At 48.3% G+C, this 13,722-nt stretch overlaps 1 pseudogene; it reads left to right on the top strand.

The window, feature by feature from the left end:
- The first annotated feature begins 1,356 nt into the window (after positions 1 to 1,356).
- On the top strand, positions 1,357 to 13,343 carry LOC123487239 (annotated as a pseudogene).
- The last annotated feature ends 379 nt before the right edge of the window (positions 13,344 to 13,722 follow it).

Here is a 13,722-nt window from a genome sequence, read left to right as displayed (position 1 = left end):
AGTCTACCCTCTCTCTCTTCCACCCCAGTCTACCCTCTCTCTCTCTCTCCACCCCAGTCTACCCTCTCTCTCTTCCACCCCAGTCTACCCTTCTCTCTCTTCCACCCCAGTCTACCCTCTCTCTCTTCCACCCCAGTCTACCCTCTCTTCTACCCCCAGTCTACCCTCTCTCTCTCTTCCACCCCAGTCTACCCCTCTCTCTCTTCCACCCCAGTCTACCCCTCTCTCTCTTCCACCCCAGTCTACCCTTCTCTTTCTCTTCCACCCCAGTCTACCCCTCTCTCTCTTCCACCCCCAGTCTACCCTTCTCTCTCTTCCACCCCCAGTCTACCCTCTCTCTCTTCCACCCCAGTCTACCCTCTCTCTCTTCCACCCCAGTCTACCCTCTCTCTCTCTTCCACCCCAGTCTACCTTTCTCCTTCTCTTCCACCCCAGTCTACTCTCTCTCTCTTCCACCCCAGTCTACCTCTCTCTCTCTTCCACCCCAGTCTACCCTTCTCTCTCTTCCACCCCAGTCTACCCTCTCTCTCTCTTCCACCCCAGTCTACTCTCTCTCTCTTCCACCCCAGTCTACCCTCTCTCTCTTCCACCCCAGTCTACCCTCTCTCTTCTACCCTTCTCTCTCTTCCACCCCAGTCTACCCCTTCTCTCTCTTCCACCCCAGTCTACTCTCTCTCTCTTCCACCTCAGTCTACCCTCTCTCTCTTCCACCTCAGTCTACCCTCTCTCTCTTCCACCCCAGTCTACCCTCTCTCTCTTCTACCCCAGTCTACTCTCTCTCTCTCTTCCACCCCAGTCTACCCCTCTCTCTCTTCCACCCCAGTCTACCCCTTCTCTCTCTTCCACCCCAGTCTACCCTCTCTCTCTTCCACCCCAGTCTACCCCTCTCTCTCTTCCACCCCAGTCTACCCTTCTCTCTCTTCCACCCCAGTCTACCCCTCTCTCTTCCACCCCAGTCTACTCTCTTCCTACCTTCCCTCTCTTCCTCTTGCAGAAGCAAGTCTTTTCAGCTCCACCCCCCTTCTCTTTTTGCATAAGGTTCTATTTTCTCCCTCCCCCCACATCTCTTTTTTGCAGAAGCAAGTTGTTCTCCCTCTACACCTCCCTTCTGCCCCCCTCTCTTTTTGCAGAAGTTTGTGTTTTCTTCGCTCGACCTCACCCCTCCCCTCCCTTCCCTTCCCAGCCCGCCCACCCTGGCCTCACCCCTCCCTCTCTCCCTTCCCAGCCCGCCCACCCTGGCCTCACCCCTCCTCCCAGCCCGCCCACCCTGGCCTCACCCCTCCCTCTCTTCCTCTTTTTGCGGAAGCAAGTTTTTCTACCTCCTCCTCTTCCTCTCTTCTACAGAAGTGTCTGTTCCCCTCTCTCTCTCCTCTGTCGGTAGCGTTCGCGTCGACTGGCCAGAGTCCGCGAGCTGTCCTCTCCATTCATCCCTCTATCTCAGAGTAAGTAGACCGTTCTCTCAGCCAAGACTGGTAACGTGTCCAGACATGTCTGGTTGGTTCTACTGCTAAACAGACACAGAAACACTTTACAGAGACAACCGGACAGAAACCTTTTTTTTTGCAATGTAAAACAAGAGTCAAACTTAAAAGAGTAACAGTTACTGAAGATGAGAAGTTTTCAAATGGTAGGGAGAATCCTCACGCTAGAGGGGACTTGGTTCCAGCTGTGCAGATGTATTGACCCGCTTCCTGAATACACTCAAACAAACACTGTTCTGTGGAGACGACATGCCCTTATTGAAGACGCAGCCGTGACAGACAACTATAAACAGACCATTTCCTGTATTACTGTTGATGTTATGTTGTATACTGTGTCTGTGTGTGTTTTGACCTGCATCGTTCCTTCCATGCCACTGGGGCGTTCCTCAGTCTGATTAACACAACCTAGACCTGACCGTCTGTCTGTATCTCTTGACGCTCTCTGTCAGTCTCTCTCTCTCTCTCTCTCTGAAGTTTTCAGTTAGATGGTGATTTTATGACCAGTTGAAGACCTCTACTACATTCATGTTTTACTGTTAGGTCTCTGTGATGTTGCAGTCTAGTGCAAAAAATATGATTCCTGATTCAACAGGAACTACAGAAGCCTCTGTCCATTGGCTCGTCTCACTTTCTGGTTCTGCAGAATCCTTATTGGCCATGGCTTACCACAGCTTCCTGCTCGAGCCAATCAGCTGCCACGCCTGGAACAAGGACCGGACCCGTGAGTAGGACGCCCTGTCTGATTGGTCAATAGGACTTCCTCCTACAGAAGTAGAATCACTAGTGGAAACCAACTCCGATGGTGTTGAACAGACTCACAAAGCCGAAGTTCTACCGAAGTTGAGATTCATTACAGATAGACAACCTACTGACACATACCAAGTTAACTGAAATTGAATCGAAGTTAAAACATTAAACGGGCTTAAGTTGAGTGAGTCTGACAGAGGGCTGTGATTGGCTCCCATGTGGCTGGAGGTATTTCCTGTTGAAGTGAGAGGGGTGGTGTTCACACACTGGGTCTCAGAGAGAGAAGTCTTAGTGCTACACAGCTCAGGAAACTTAACTCCATATTTGGTTGTTTCGATCTGAGTCAGTTTCTGCTCAAAGTGGTCTGGATCAAACACACATACAGGCGCGCGCACACACACACACACACACACACACACACACACACACATACAACCACAGTGTGTGTGAGTCATACAAACAGGAACAGGAGGTGAACTGACGGTTTCAACTCTGACACGAGAGACACACACAGACACTGAGACACACACACACACACACACACTGAGACCAACCACACACACACACTGAGACACACACACACACCTGAAACACACACTGGACACACACACACACACACTGAGAACCCACACACACACACACACACACACCTGAGACACACACACACACACACGGACACACACAAACACCACTGAGACACACACACACACACACCACTGAGACACACACACACACACACACACACTGAGACACACACACACACAAACACACACACACAGAGAGACACACACACATACAGGCGCACACACACACATACAACCACAGTGTGTGTGAGTCATACAAACAGGAACAGGAGGTGAACTGACGGTGTCAACTCTGACACGAGAGACACACACAGACACTGAGAGAGACACTGAGACTGAGACGCACACAGAGAACACAGACACAGACACAGAGACACACACAGACACAGAGACACTGAGAGACACACAAACACACACACAGAGACACTGAGAGACACACAGAGACACTGAGAGACACACAGAGACACATGTAGATACTGTGAGAGGAGTGTGACCTTGCTTCCCACGCTATACTGTTGCAAACACTCACTCACACGAAAACACTCACTCATACACACTCACACGAACCAACAGCCCTCTGATATATAGTGAGTTCTGTAGAGATTGATCTGATAGATAGTGGAGATTGATCTGATATACAGTGCATTCGGAAACTACTTTAGACCCCTTCCCTTTTCATTTTGTTAGGCTACAGCCTTATTCTAAAAAGACTTAAATTGTTTTTTTAAACCCTAATTAATCTACACACAATACCCCATAATGACAAAGCAAAAACAGGTTTTTTTAGAAATGTTTGCAAATGTATTACAAATGGAAAAACTTTTAATATATCATTTACATAAGTATTCAGACCCTTTACTCAGTACTTTGTTGAAGCACCTTTGGCAGCGATTACAGCCTAGAGTCTTCTTGGGTATGACGCTTCAAGCTTGGCACACCTGTATTTGGGGAGTTTCTCCCATTCTTCTCTGCAGATCCTCTCAAGCTCTGTCAGGTTGGCTGGGGAGCGTCACTGCACAGCTATTTTCAGGTCTCTCTCCAGAGATGTTCGATCGGGTTCAAGTCCGGCTCTGGCTAGGCCACTCAAGGTTATTCAGAGACTTGTCCCGAAGCCACTCCTGCGTTGTCTTGGCTGTGTGCTTAGGGTCGTTGTCCTGTTGGAAGGTGAACCTTCGCCCCAGTCTGAGGTCCTGAGCGATCTGGAGCAGGTTTTCATCAAGGATCTCTCTGTACTTTGCTCCGTTCATCTTTCCCTTGATCCTGACTAGTCTCCCAGTCCCTGCCGCTGTAAAAACATCCCCACAGCATGATGCTTCCACCTTGCTTTACCGTAGGGATGGTGCCAGGTTTCCTCCAGACGTGACGCTTGGCATTCAGGCCAAAGAGTTAAATCTTAGTTTCACTGAGACCAGAGAATCTTGTTTCTCATGGTCTGAGAGTCCTTAGGTGCCTTTTGGCAGAACTCAAGCGGGCTGTCATGTGCCTTTTACTGAGGAGTGGCTTTTGTCTGGTCACTCTACCATAAAGGCCTAATTGGTGGAGTGCTGCAGAGATGGTTGTCCTTCTGGAAGGTTCTCCCATCTCCACAGAGGAACCCTTGAGCTCTGTCAGAGTGACCATTGGGTTCTTGGTCACCTCCTGACCAAGGCCCTTCTCCCCCGATTGCTCAGTTTGGCCTGGTGGCCAGCTCTAGGAAGAGTCTTGGTGGTTCCAAACTTATTCAATTTAAGAATGATGGAGGCCACTGTGTTCTTGGGGACCTTCAATGCTGCAGAAATGTTTTGGTACCCTTCCCCCAGATCTGTGCCTCGACACAATTCTGTCTCGGAGCTCTACGGACAATTCCTTCAACCTCACGGCTTGGTTTTTGCTCTGACATGCACTGTCAACTGTGGACCTTTATATAGACAGGCGTGTGCCTTTCCAAATCATGTCCAAACAATTTAATTTACTTCACAGGTGGACTCCAATCAAGTTGTAGAAACATCTCAAGACGATCAATGGAAATAGGATGCACCTGAGCTCAATTTCGAGTCTCATAGCAAAGGGTCTGAATAATTATGTAAATAAGGTATTTCAGTTTTTCTTTTTATAAATTTTCCCAAAATTCTAAAAACCTGTTTTCGCTTTGTCATTATGTGTGGAGAGATGAGAGGTGGGGGTAAGGGGATATGAGTGTTCAGAAAAATAGTAATTTTATCCATTTTAGAATAAGGCTGTAACGTAACAAAATGTGGAAAAAGTCAAGGGGTCTGAATAGTTTCCGAATACCCCATTGAGTTCTGTAGAGATTGATCTGATATACAGCTGAAGTCGGAAGTTTACATACACGTTTTTCAACCACTTGGAGTCATTAAAACTTGTTTTCCAACAATTGTTTACAGACAGATTATTTCACTTATAATTCACTGTATCACAATTCCAGTGGGTCAGAAGTTTACATACACTAAGTTGACTGTGCCTTTAAACAGCTTGGAAAATTCCCCAGAAAATGATGTCATGGCTTTACAAGCTTCGTGATAGGCTAATTGACATCATTTGCGTCAATTGGAGGTGTACCTGTGGATGTATTTCAAGGCCTACCTTCAAACTCAGTGCCTCTTTGCTTGACATCATGGGAAAATCAAAAGAAATCAGCCAAGACCTCAGGAAAAAAATTGTAGACCTTCACAAGTCTGGTTCATCCTTGGGAGCAATTTCCAAACGCCTGAAGGTACCACGTTCATCTGTACAAACAATAGTACGCAAGTATAAACACCATGGGACCACGCAGCCGTCATACCACTCAGGAAGGAGACGCGTTCTGTCTCCTAGAGATGAACATACTTTTGGTGCGAAAGGTGCAAATCAATCCCAGAAACACAGCAAATGACCTTGTGAAGATGCTGGAGGAAACAGGTACAAAGTATCAATATCCACAGTAAAACGAGTCCTATATCGACATAACCTGAAAGGCCGCTCAGCAAGGAAGAAGCCACTGCTCCAAAACCGCCATAAAAAAGCCAGACTACGGTTTGCAACTGCACATGGGGACAAAGATCGTACTTTTTGGAGAAATGTCCTCTGGTCTGATGAAACAAAAATAGAGCTGTTTGGCCATAATGACCATCGTTATGTTTGGAGGAAAAAGGGGAAGGCTTGCAAGCCGAAGAACACCATCCCAACCATGAAGCACAGTGGTGGCAGCATCATGCTGTGAGGGTGCTTTGCTGCAGGAGGGACTGGTGCACTTCACAAAATAGATGGCATCATGAGGAAGGGAAATTATGTGGATATATTGAAGCAACATCTCAAGACATCAGTCAGGGAAGTTCAAGCTTGGTCGCAAATGGGTCTTCCAAATGGACAATGACCCCAAGCATACTTCCAAAATTGTGGCAAAATGGCTTAAGGACAACAAAGTCAAGGTATTGGAGTGCCCATCACAAAGCCCTGACCTCAATCCTATAGAAGATTTGTGGGCAGAACTGAAAGCGTGGTGTGAGCAAGGGAGGCCTACAAACCTGACTCCGTTACACCAGCTCTGTCAGGAGGAATGGGCCAAAATTCACCCAACTTATTGTGGGAAGCTTGTGGAAGGCTACCCAAAATGTTTGACCCTAGTTAAACAATTTAAAGGCAATGCTACCAAATACTAATTTATTGTATGTAAACTTCTGACCCACTGGGAATGTGATGAAAGAAATAAAAGCTGAAATAAATCATTCTCTCTACTATTATTCTGACATTTCACATTCTTAAAATAAAGTGGTGATCCTAACTGACCTAAGACGGGGAATTTTTACTAGGATTAAATGTCAGGGAATTGTGAAAACTGAGTTTTTAAAATGTATTTGGCTGAGGTGGTCGTCTGTAGCTCAATTGGTAGAGCACGGCGCTTGTAACGCCAGGGTAGTGGGTTCGATCCCCGGGACCACCCATACGTAAACATTTATAAAAATTGATAAAGCGTCTGCTAAATGGCATATTATTATTATTATTATTATGATATTATTGGGTGTATGTAAACTTCCCGACATCAACTGTATAGTGAGTTCTGTGGTGATTTGATCTGATATGTAGTGAGTTCTGTGGTGATTTGATCTGATATGTAGTGCTGTATCTCTCCCTGTATAGTGAGTTCTGTGGTGATTTGATCTGATATGTAGTGCTGTATCTCTCCCTGTAGAGTGAGTTCTGTGGTGATTTGATCTGATATGTAGTGCTGTATCTCTCCCTGTATAGTGAGTTCTGTGGTGATTTGATCTGATATGTAGTGCGATCTCTCCCTGTATAGTGAGTTCTGTGGTGAGTTGATCTGATATGTAGTGCTGTATCTCTCCCTGTATAGTGAGTTCTGTGGTGGTTTGATCTGATATGTAGTGCTGTATCTCTCCCTGTAGAGATTGCTCTGTGTCCCAACAACCACGACGTCCACATCTACTCAGAAGGATGGGACCAAGTGGACCAAGATACATGAACTGGAAGGAGCACAATGGACAGGTCACAGGTGAGACACACAGACAGACACACAGACAGACAGACACACACCGCACAGTTTAGAGGCATGTTTTAGACATATCTTTTATTTCTGCCTCTGTTCTCCCCCTTATCCCCCCATCTCTCCAGGTATAGACTGGGCTCCAGACAGTAACTCATTATGTCTCCTTATCCCCCCCATCTCTCCAGGTATAGACTGGGCTCCAGACAGTAATCGTGACCTGTGGGACGGACCGCAACGCGTCGTCTGGTCTCTGAAGGGAGGCGTGGAAACCCACCCTGGTCATCCTCCGTATCAACCGGCTGCTCGCTTCTCAGCTGGTCTCCCGGGAGAACAAGTTCGCTGTGGGCAGCGGATCACGGCTCATCTCCATCTGCTACTTCGAACAGGAGAATGACTGGTGAGGACTGGGCAGGGACAGGACTGGGTTTAACTATGTCTGTTATAGAGAACAGGAGAATGACTGGTGAGGACTGGGCAGGGACAGGACTGGGTTTAACTATGTCTGTTATAGAGAACAGGAGAATGACTGGTGAGGACTGGGCAGGGACAGGACTGGGTTAAACTATATCTGTTATAGAGAACAGGAGAATGACTGGTGAGGACTGGGCAGGGACAGGACTGGGTTTAACTATGTCTGTTATAGAGAACAGGAGAATGACTGGTGAGGACTGGGCAGGGACAGGACTGGGTTTAACTTATGTCTGTTATAGAGAACAGGAGAATGACTGGTGAGGACTGGGCAGGGACAGGACTGGGTTTAACTATATCTGTTATAGAGAACAGGAGAATGACTGGTGAGGACTGGGCAGGGACAGGTTTGACTATAACTGGTGAGGACTGGACAGGGACAGGTTTAACTATATCTGTTATAGAGAACAGGAGAACGACTGGTGAGGACTGGGCAGGGACAGGTTTAACTATATCTGTTATAGAGAACCTGACCAGGTTTCAGCTTTGTTCCCTACATACAGCTTTGTTCCCTGTTCTCTGGCCGACACACTTCAACCACATTTCGACTATATCCCAAGAACGTTTCACGTTTTAACCACATCTCAACCACGTTTCAACCCTGTTATTCGCAGGTGGGTCTGTAAGCACATCAAGAAGCCAATCCGTTCCACCATCCTCAGTCTGGACTGGCATCCCAACAACGTGCTGCTGGCGGCTGGATCCTGTGACTTCAAATGCAGGTAGGTAGGTAGGTAGGTAGGTAGGTAGGTAGGTAGAGGTAGGTAGGGTAGGTAGGTAGATAGAGAGGAGAGAGAGAGAGAGAGAGAGAGAGAGAGAGAGAGAGAGAGAGAGAGAGAGAGAGAGAGAGAGAGAAAAAAAAAAAGAGAGAGAGAGAGAGAGAGAGAGAGAGAGAGAGAGAGAGAGAGAGAGAGAGAGAGAGAGAGAGAGAGAGAGAGAGAGAGAGAGAGAGAGAGAGAGAGAGAGAGAGAGAGAGAGAGAGAGAGAGAGAGAGAGAGAGAGAGAGAGAGAGAGAGAGAGAGAGAGAGAGAGAGAGAGAGAGAGAGGAGAGAGAGAGATATTCAGGAACCATACTTCAAAAGTGAAATCCCTTGAATCCCTCCACTCTCCTTAATTCTCCCCCCCAGGGTGTTCTCGGCCTACATCAAGGAGGTGGAGGAGAAGCCCGACCCCACAGTGTGGGGGTCCAAGATGCCCTTTGGGGAGGTTATGTTTGAGTCTGAACCCTCAGGGGCGGCTGGGGAGGGGGCAGGAGGGGGATGGGTTCCACGGGGTCTGTTTCTCCCACAGCGGGACGCCTGGCCTGGACATCACATGACTCTACTGTGGCGATCGCAGAGGAGGCCAAGACCAGCACGTAAGTAGAGAGAGGATACCAGCACGTAGAGAGAGAGAGAGCGAATACCAGCATGTAGAGAGAGAGAGGAGCGAATACCAGCATGTAGAGAGAGAGAGGATACCAGCACGTATGAGAGGAGAGAGAATACCAGCATGTAGAGAGAGAGGACGAATACCAGCACTGTAGAGAGAGAGAGCGAATACCAGCATGTAGGAGAGAGAGAGCGTAATACCAGCATGTAGAGAGAGAGCGGAGAAGCTTACCAAGCATGTGAGAGAGAGAGCGATACCAGCATGTGAGAGAGAGAGAGAATACCAGCATGTAGAGAGAGAGAGCGAATACCAGCATGTAGAGAGAGAGAGCGAATACCAGCATGTAGAGAGAGAGGGATACCGGTCACGTGAGAGAGAGAGAGAATACCAGCATGTAGAGAGAGAGAGCGAATACCAGCACATAGAGAGAGAGAGAGAATACCAGCATGTAGAGAGAGAAAGAGAGAGAATACCAGCATGTAGAGAGAGAGAGCGAATACCAGCACATAGAGAGAGCGAGAGGATACCAGCATGTAGAGAGAGAAAGAGAGAGAATACAAGCATGTAGAGAGAGGATACGAGCATGTAGAGAGAGAGAGCGAATACCAGAATGTAGAGAGAGAGAGAGAATACCAGCATGTAGAGAGAGAGGATACGAGCATGTAGAGAGAGAGAGAGAGAATACCAGCATGTAGAGAGAGAGAGAGAATACCAGCATGTAGAGAGAGAGGATACGAGCATGTAGAGAGAGAGAGAGAATACCAGCATGTAGAGAGAGAGGATACGAGCATGTAGGAGAGAGAGAGAGAATACCAGCATGTAGAGAGAGAGAGAGAATACCAGCATGTAGAGAGAGAGGATACGAGTGTAGAGAGAGAGAGAGGAATACCAGCTGTAGAGAGAGAGAGAGAGAATATCAGCATGTAGAGAGGAGAGAGAGAGAATACCAGCATGTAGAGAGAGAGAATACGAGCTTGTAGGAGAGAGAGAGAGAGAATCAGCATGTGTAGAGAGAGAGCGGAATACCAGCACATAGAGAGGCGAGAGGATACCAGCATGTAGAGAAAGAGAATACCAGTATGTAGAGAGAGAGAGAGAATACCAGCACGTAGAGAGAGAGCGAATACCAGCAAGTAGAGAGAGAGAGCGAATGCTCAGCACGTAGAGAGAGAGAGAATACCAGCACGTAGAGCGAGAGAGAATATCAGCACGTAGAGAGAGAGAGAGAATACCAACACGTAGAGAGAGAGAGCGAATACCAGCACGTAGAGAGAGAGAGAATACCAGCACGTAGAGCGAGAGAGCGAATATCAGCACGTAGAGAGAGAGAGAATACCAGCATGTAGAGAGAGAGAATAACAGCACATAGAGAGGGAGAGAGAGAGAGAGAATACCAGCACGTAGAGAGAGAGAATACCAGCATGTAGAGAGAGAGAGAATACCAGCACGTAGAGAGAGAGAGAGAGAATACCAGCATGTAGAGAGAGAGAGAATACCAGCACGTAGGGAGAGAGAGAGAAAAATACCAGCACGTAGAGAGAGAGAGAATACCAGCACGAGAGAGAGAGAGAGAATACCAGCACGTAGAGAGAGAGAGAGAATACCAGCGTAGAGAGAGAGAATAACAGCACATAGAGAGGGAGAGAGAGAGAGAGAATATCCAGCACGTAGAGAGAGAGAGAATACCAGCACGTAGAGAGAGAGAGATAATTCCAGCACGTAGAGAGAGAGATAATACCAGCACGAGAAGAGAATATCAGTCTGATCTCTCTCTCTTGTGTATTCTAGTATCAGTCTGATCTCTCTGTGTATGCTAGTATCAGTCTGATATCTGTGTGTATTCTAGTATCAGTCTGATCTCTCTGTGTATATTCTAGAATCAGTCTGATCTCTCTGTGTGTATTCTAGTATCAGTCTGATCTCTCTCTGTGTATTCTAGTATCAGTCTGATCTCTCTCTGTGTATTCTAGTATCAGCAGTCTGATCTCTGAGACCCTTCCTCTGCTGTGTGTCAGCTTTATCACTGAAAACAGCCTGGTGGCTGCCGTGAGTATACACACACACACACACACACATACACACACACACACGCACACTCTTACCCTCCCCTCTCTCTCTCTCCTGTGTCTGTTTCACTGTGTCTCTCTCCTGTGTCTTTTTCACTGTGTCTCTCTCCTGTGTCTGTCTCACTGTGTCTCTCCTGTGTCTGTTTCACTGTGTGTCTCCTGTGTCTGTCTCACTGTGTCTCTCCTGTGTCTGTCTCACTGTGTCTCTCCTGTGTCTGTCTCACTGTCTCTCTCCTGTGTCTGTCTCACTGTGTCTCTCTCCTTTCTCTCTCTCCTGTGTCTGTCTCACTGTGTCTCTCCTGTGTCTGTCTCACTGTGTCTCTCCTGTGTCTGTCTCACTGTGTCTCTCCTGTGTCTGTCTCACTGTGTCTCTCCTGTGTCTGTCTCACTGTCTCTCTCCTGTGTCTGTCTCACTGTCTCTCTCCTGTGTCTGTCTCAGTGTGTGTCTCTCCTGTATCTGTTTCACTGTGTGTCTCCTGTGTCTGTCTCACTGTGTCTCTCCTCTCTCTCTCCTGTGTCTGTCTCACTGTGTGTCTCTCTCCTGTGTCTGTCTCACTGTGTCTCTCCTGTGTCTGTCTCACTGTGTCTCTCTCCTTTCTCTCTCTCCTGTGTCTGTCTCAATGTGTCTCTCCTGTGTCTGTCTCACTGTGTCTCTCTCCTTTCTCTCTCTCCTGTGTCTGTCTCACTGTGTCTCCCCTGTGTCTGTCTCACTGTGTCTCTCCTGTGTCTGTCTCACTGTGTGTCTCTCTCCTGTGTCTGTCTCACTGTGTCTCCCCTGTGTGCTGTCTCACTGTGTGTCTCTCTCCTCTCTCCAGGGTCATGACTGCTACCAGTGCTGTTTGTGTTTGATGGTGCGAAGGGCTCTGTAACCTACGGAGGGAAGCTGGACGTTCCCAAGCAGACGTCTCAGAGAGGGATCAGCGCCAGGGAACGCTTCCAGAACCTGGACCGCCGAGTTCGGTCCTCCGAGACCACCGAGCAGGGACTGGAGAGTCTGCACAAGAACAGCATCAGGTGGGGGGAGCGTATTTCTGGGTCCTAATGACTGTGTGTGTGTGTGTGGGGGGGGACTGTGTGTGTGTGTGTGGGGGGAGACTGTGTGTGTGTGTGGGGGGACGTATTTTCCTGGGTCTAATGACTGTGTGTGTGTGTTGGGGGAGACTGTGTGTGTGTGTGGGGGGGAGACTGTGTGTGTGTGTGGGGGAGCGTATTTCTGGGTCCTAATGACTGTGTGTGGGGGATTGTGTGTGGGGGGGAGACTGTGTGTGTGTGTGGGGGGATGTGTGTGTGTGTGTGTGTGTGGGGGAGCGTATTTCTGGGTCCTAATGACTGTGTGTGTGTGTGTGTGTGGGGGGACTGTGTGTGTGTGTGGGGGGAGACTGTGTGTGTGTGTGGGGGGGTGATTTCTGGGTCCTAATGACTGTGTGTGTGTGTGGGGGGAGACTGTGTGTGTGTGGGGGACTGTGTGTGTGTGTGTGTGTGTGTGTGGGGGAGCGTATTTCTGGGTCCTAATGACTGTGTGTCTGTTAACTGTCTCTTTTTATTCCAGTCAGATCTCTGCACTAGAGGGAGGGGAAAGAGTAAATGTTCCAAGTTTTGTACCACTGGGATGGACGGAGGAATGGTCATATGGGACGTCAAGGTACACACACACACACACCACACCACACCACACACCACACCACACACCACACCACACACACACACACACACACACACACACACACACACACACACACACACCACCACACACCACCTCACACTCTCACACACACACCACACTCACACTCACACACACCACACACACACCACCACACACCACCACACACACACCACACCCTACACCACCACACACACACCACACCACACACACACACACACACACACACACACACACACACACACACACACACACACACACCACACCCCACACACACACCACACCACACACACACACACACCACACACACACACAGCAAAGTTTGAGAAGTTACTCAGTTGTTGTTGTACCCTCATCAACGTGGTCATGACATCTGGAATAGTTGTGTGCTGTGAAGCCATGAAGAGACGCTCTAAAAAATATTCTCCCTCTTCTTGTTCTCCAGAGTCTGGAATCTTCCAGAAGGACCTCAAGATAGTCTGACACTAGGGCATTGACCCTCTGTCGACAACCCGACCAGCCGGGATATGAAGACATCTCACCTCTTTGCCTTTCTGCTTCTCTGTCCGTCTGTCCGTCTGCTGCTGCGAAGCCTAACTCCTGTCTGTCCGTGTCCTCTACCCCGTGGCTCTGCAGCCGCGTTCAGTGCTCCACGTGGACTCGCGTAAAGCAGGAGTTGACTGAAGCAGCACTCGAACTGTCGCCTTTTTTTTAGAATAACGCGTAGCCTCAATCTGTGAATATTACTGACTCGGGACCAAAGACCACCAGCTCAAGCCTGTTTTCTCAACCCTCTCCCTGTTCTGAAGTGTGCTCGTTTCACTCCGCTTCCTTGTTTTCTAGAAGGATTGGATGGCGTCAG

This window comes from Coregonus clupeaformis, unplaced genomic scaffold, assembly GCF_020615455.1.
Source record: "Coregonus clupeaformis isolate EN_2021a unplaced genomic scaffold, ASM2061545v1 scaf1559, whole genome shotgun sequence".
Lineage (NCBI taxonomy): Eukaryota > Metazoa > Chordata > Actinopteri > Salmoniformes > Salmonidae > Coregonus > Coregonus clupeaformis.
This window is presented reverse-complemented; position numbering and strand designations above follow the sequence as displayed.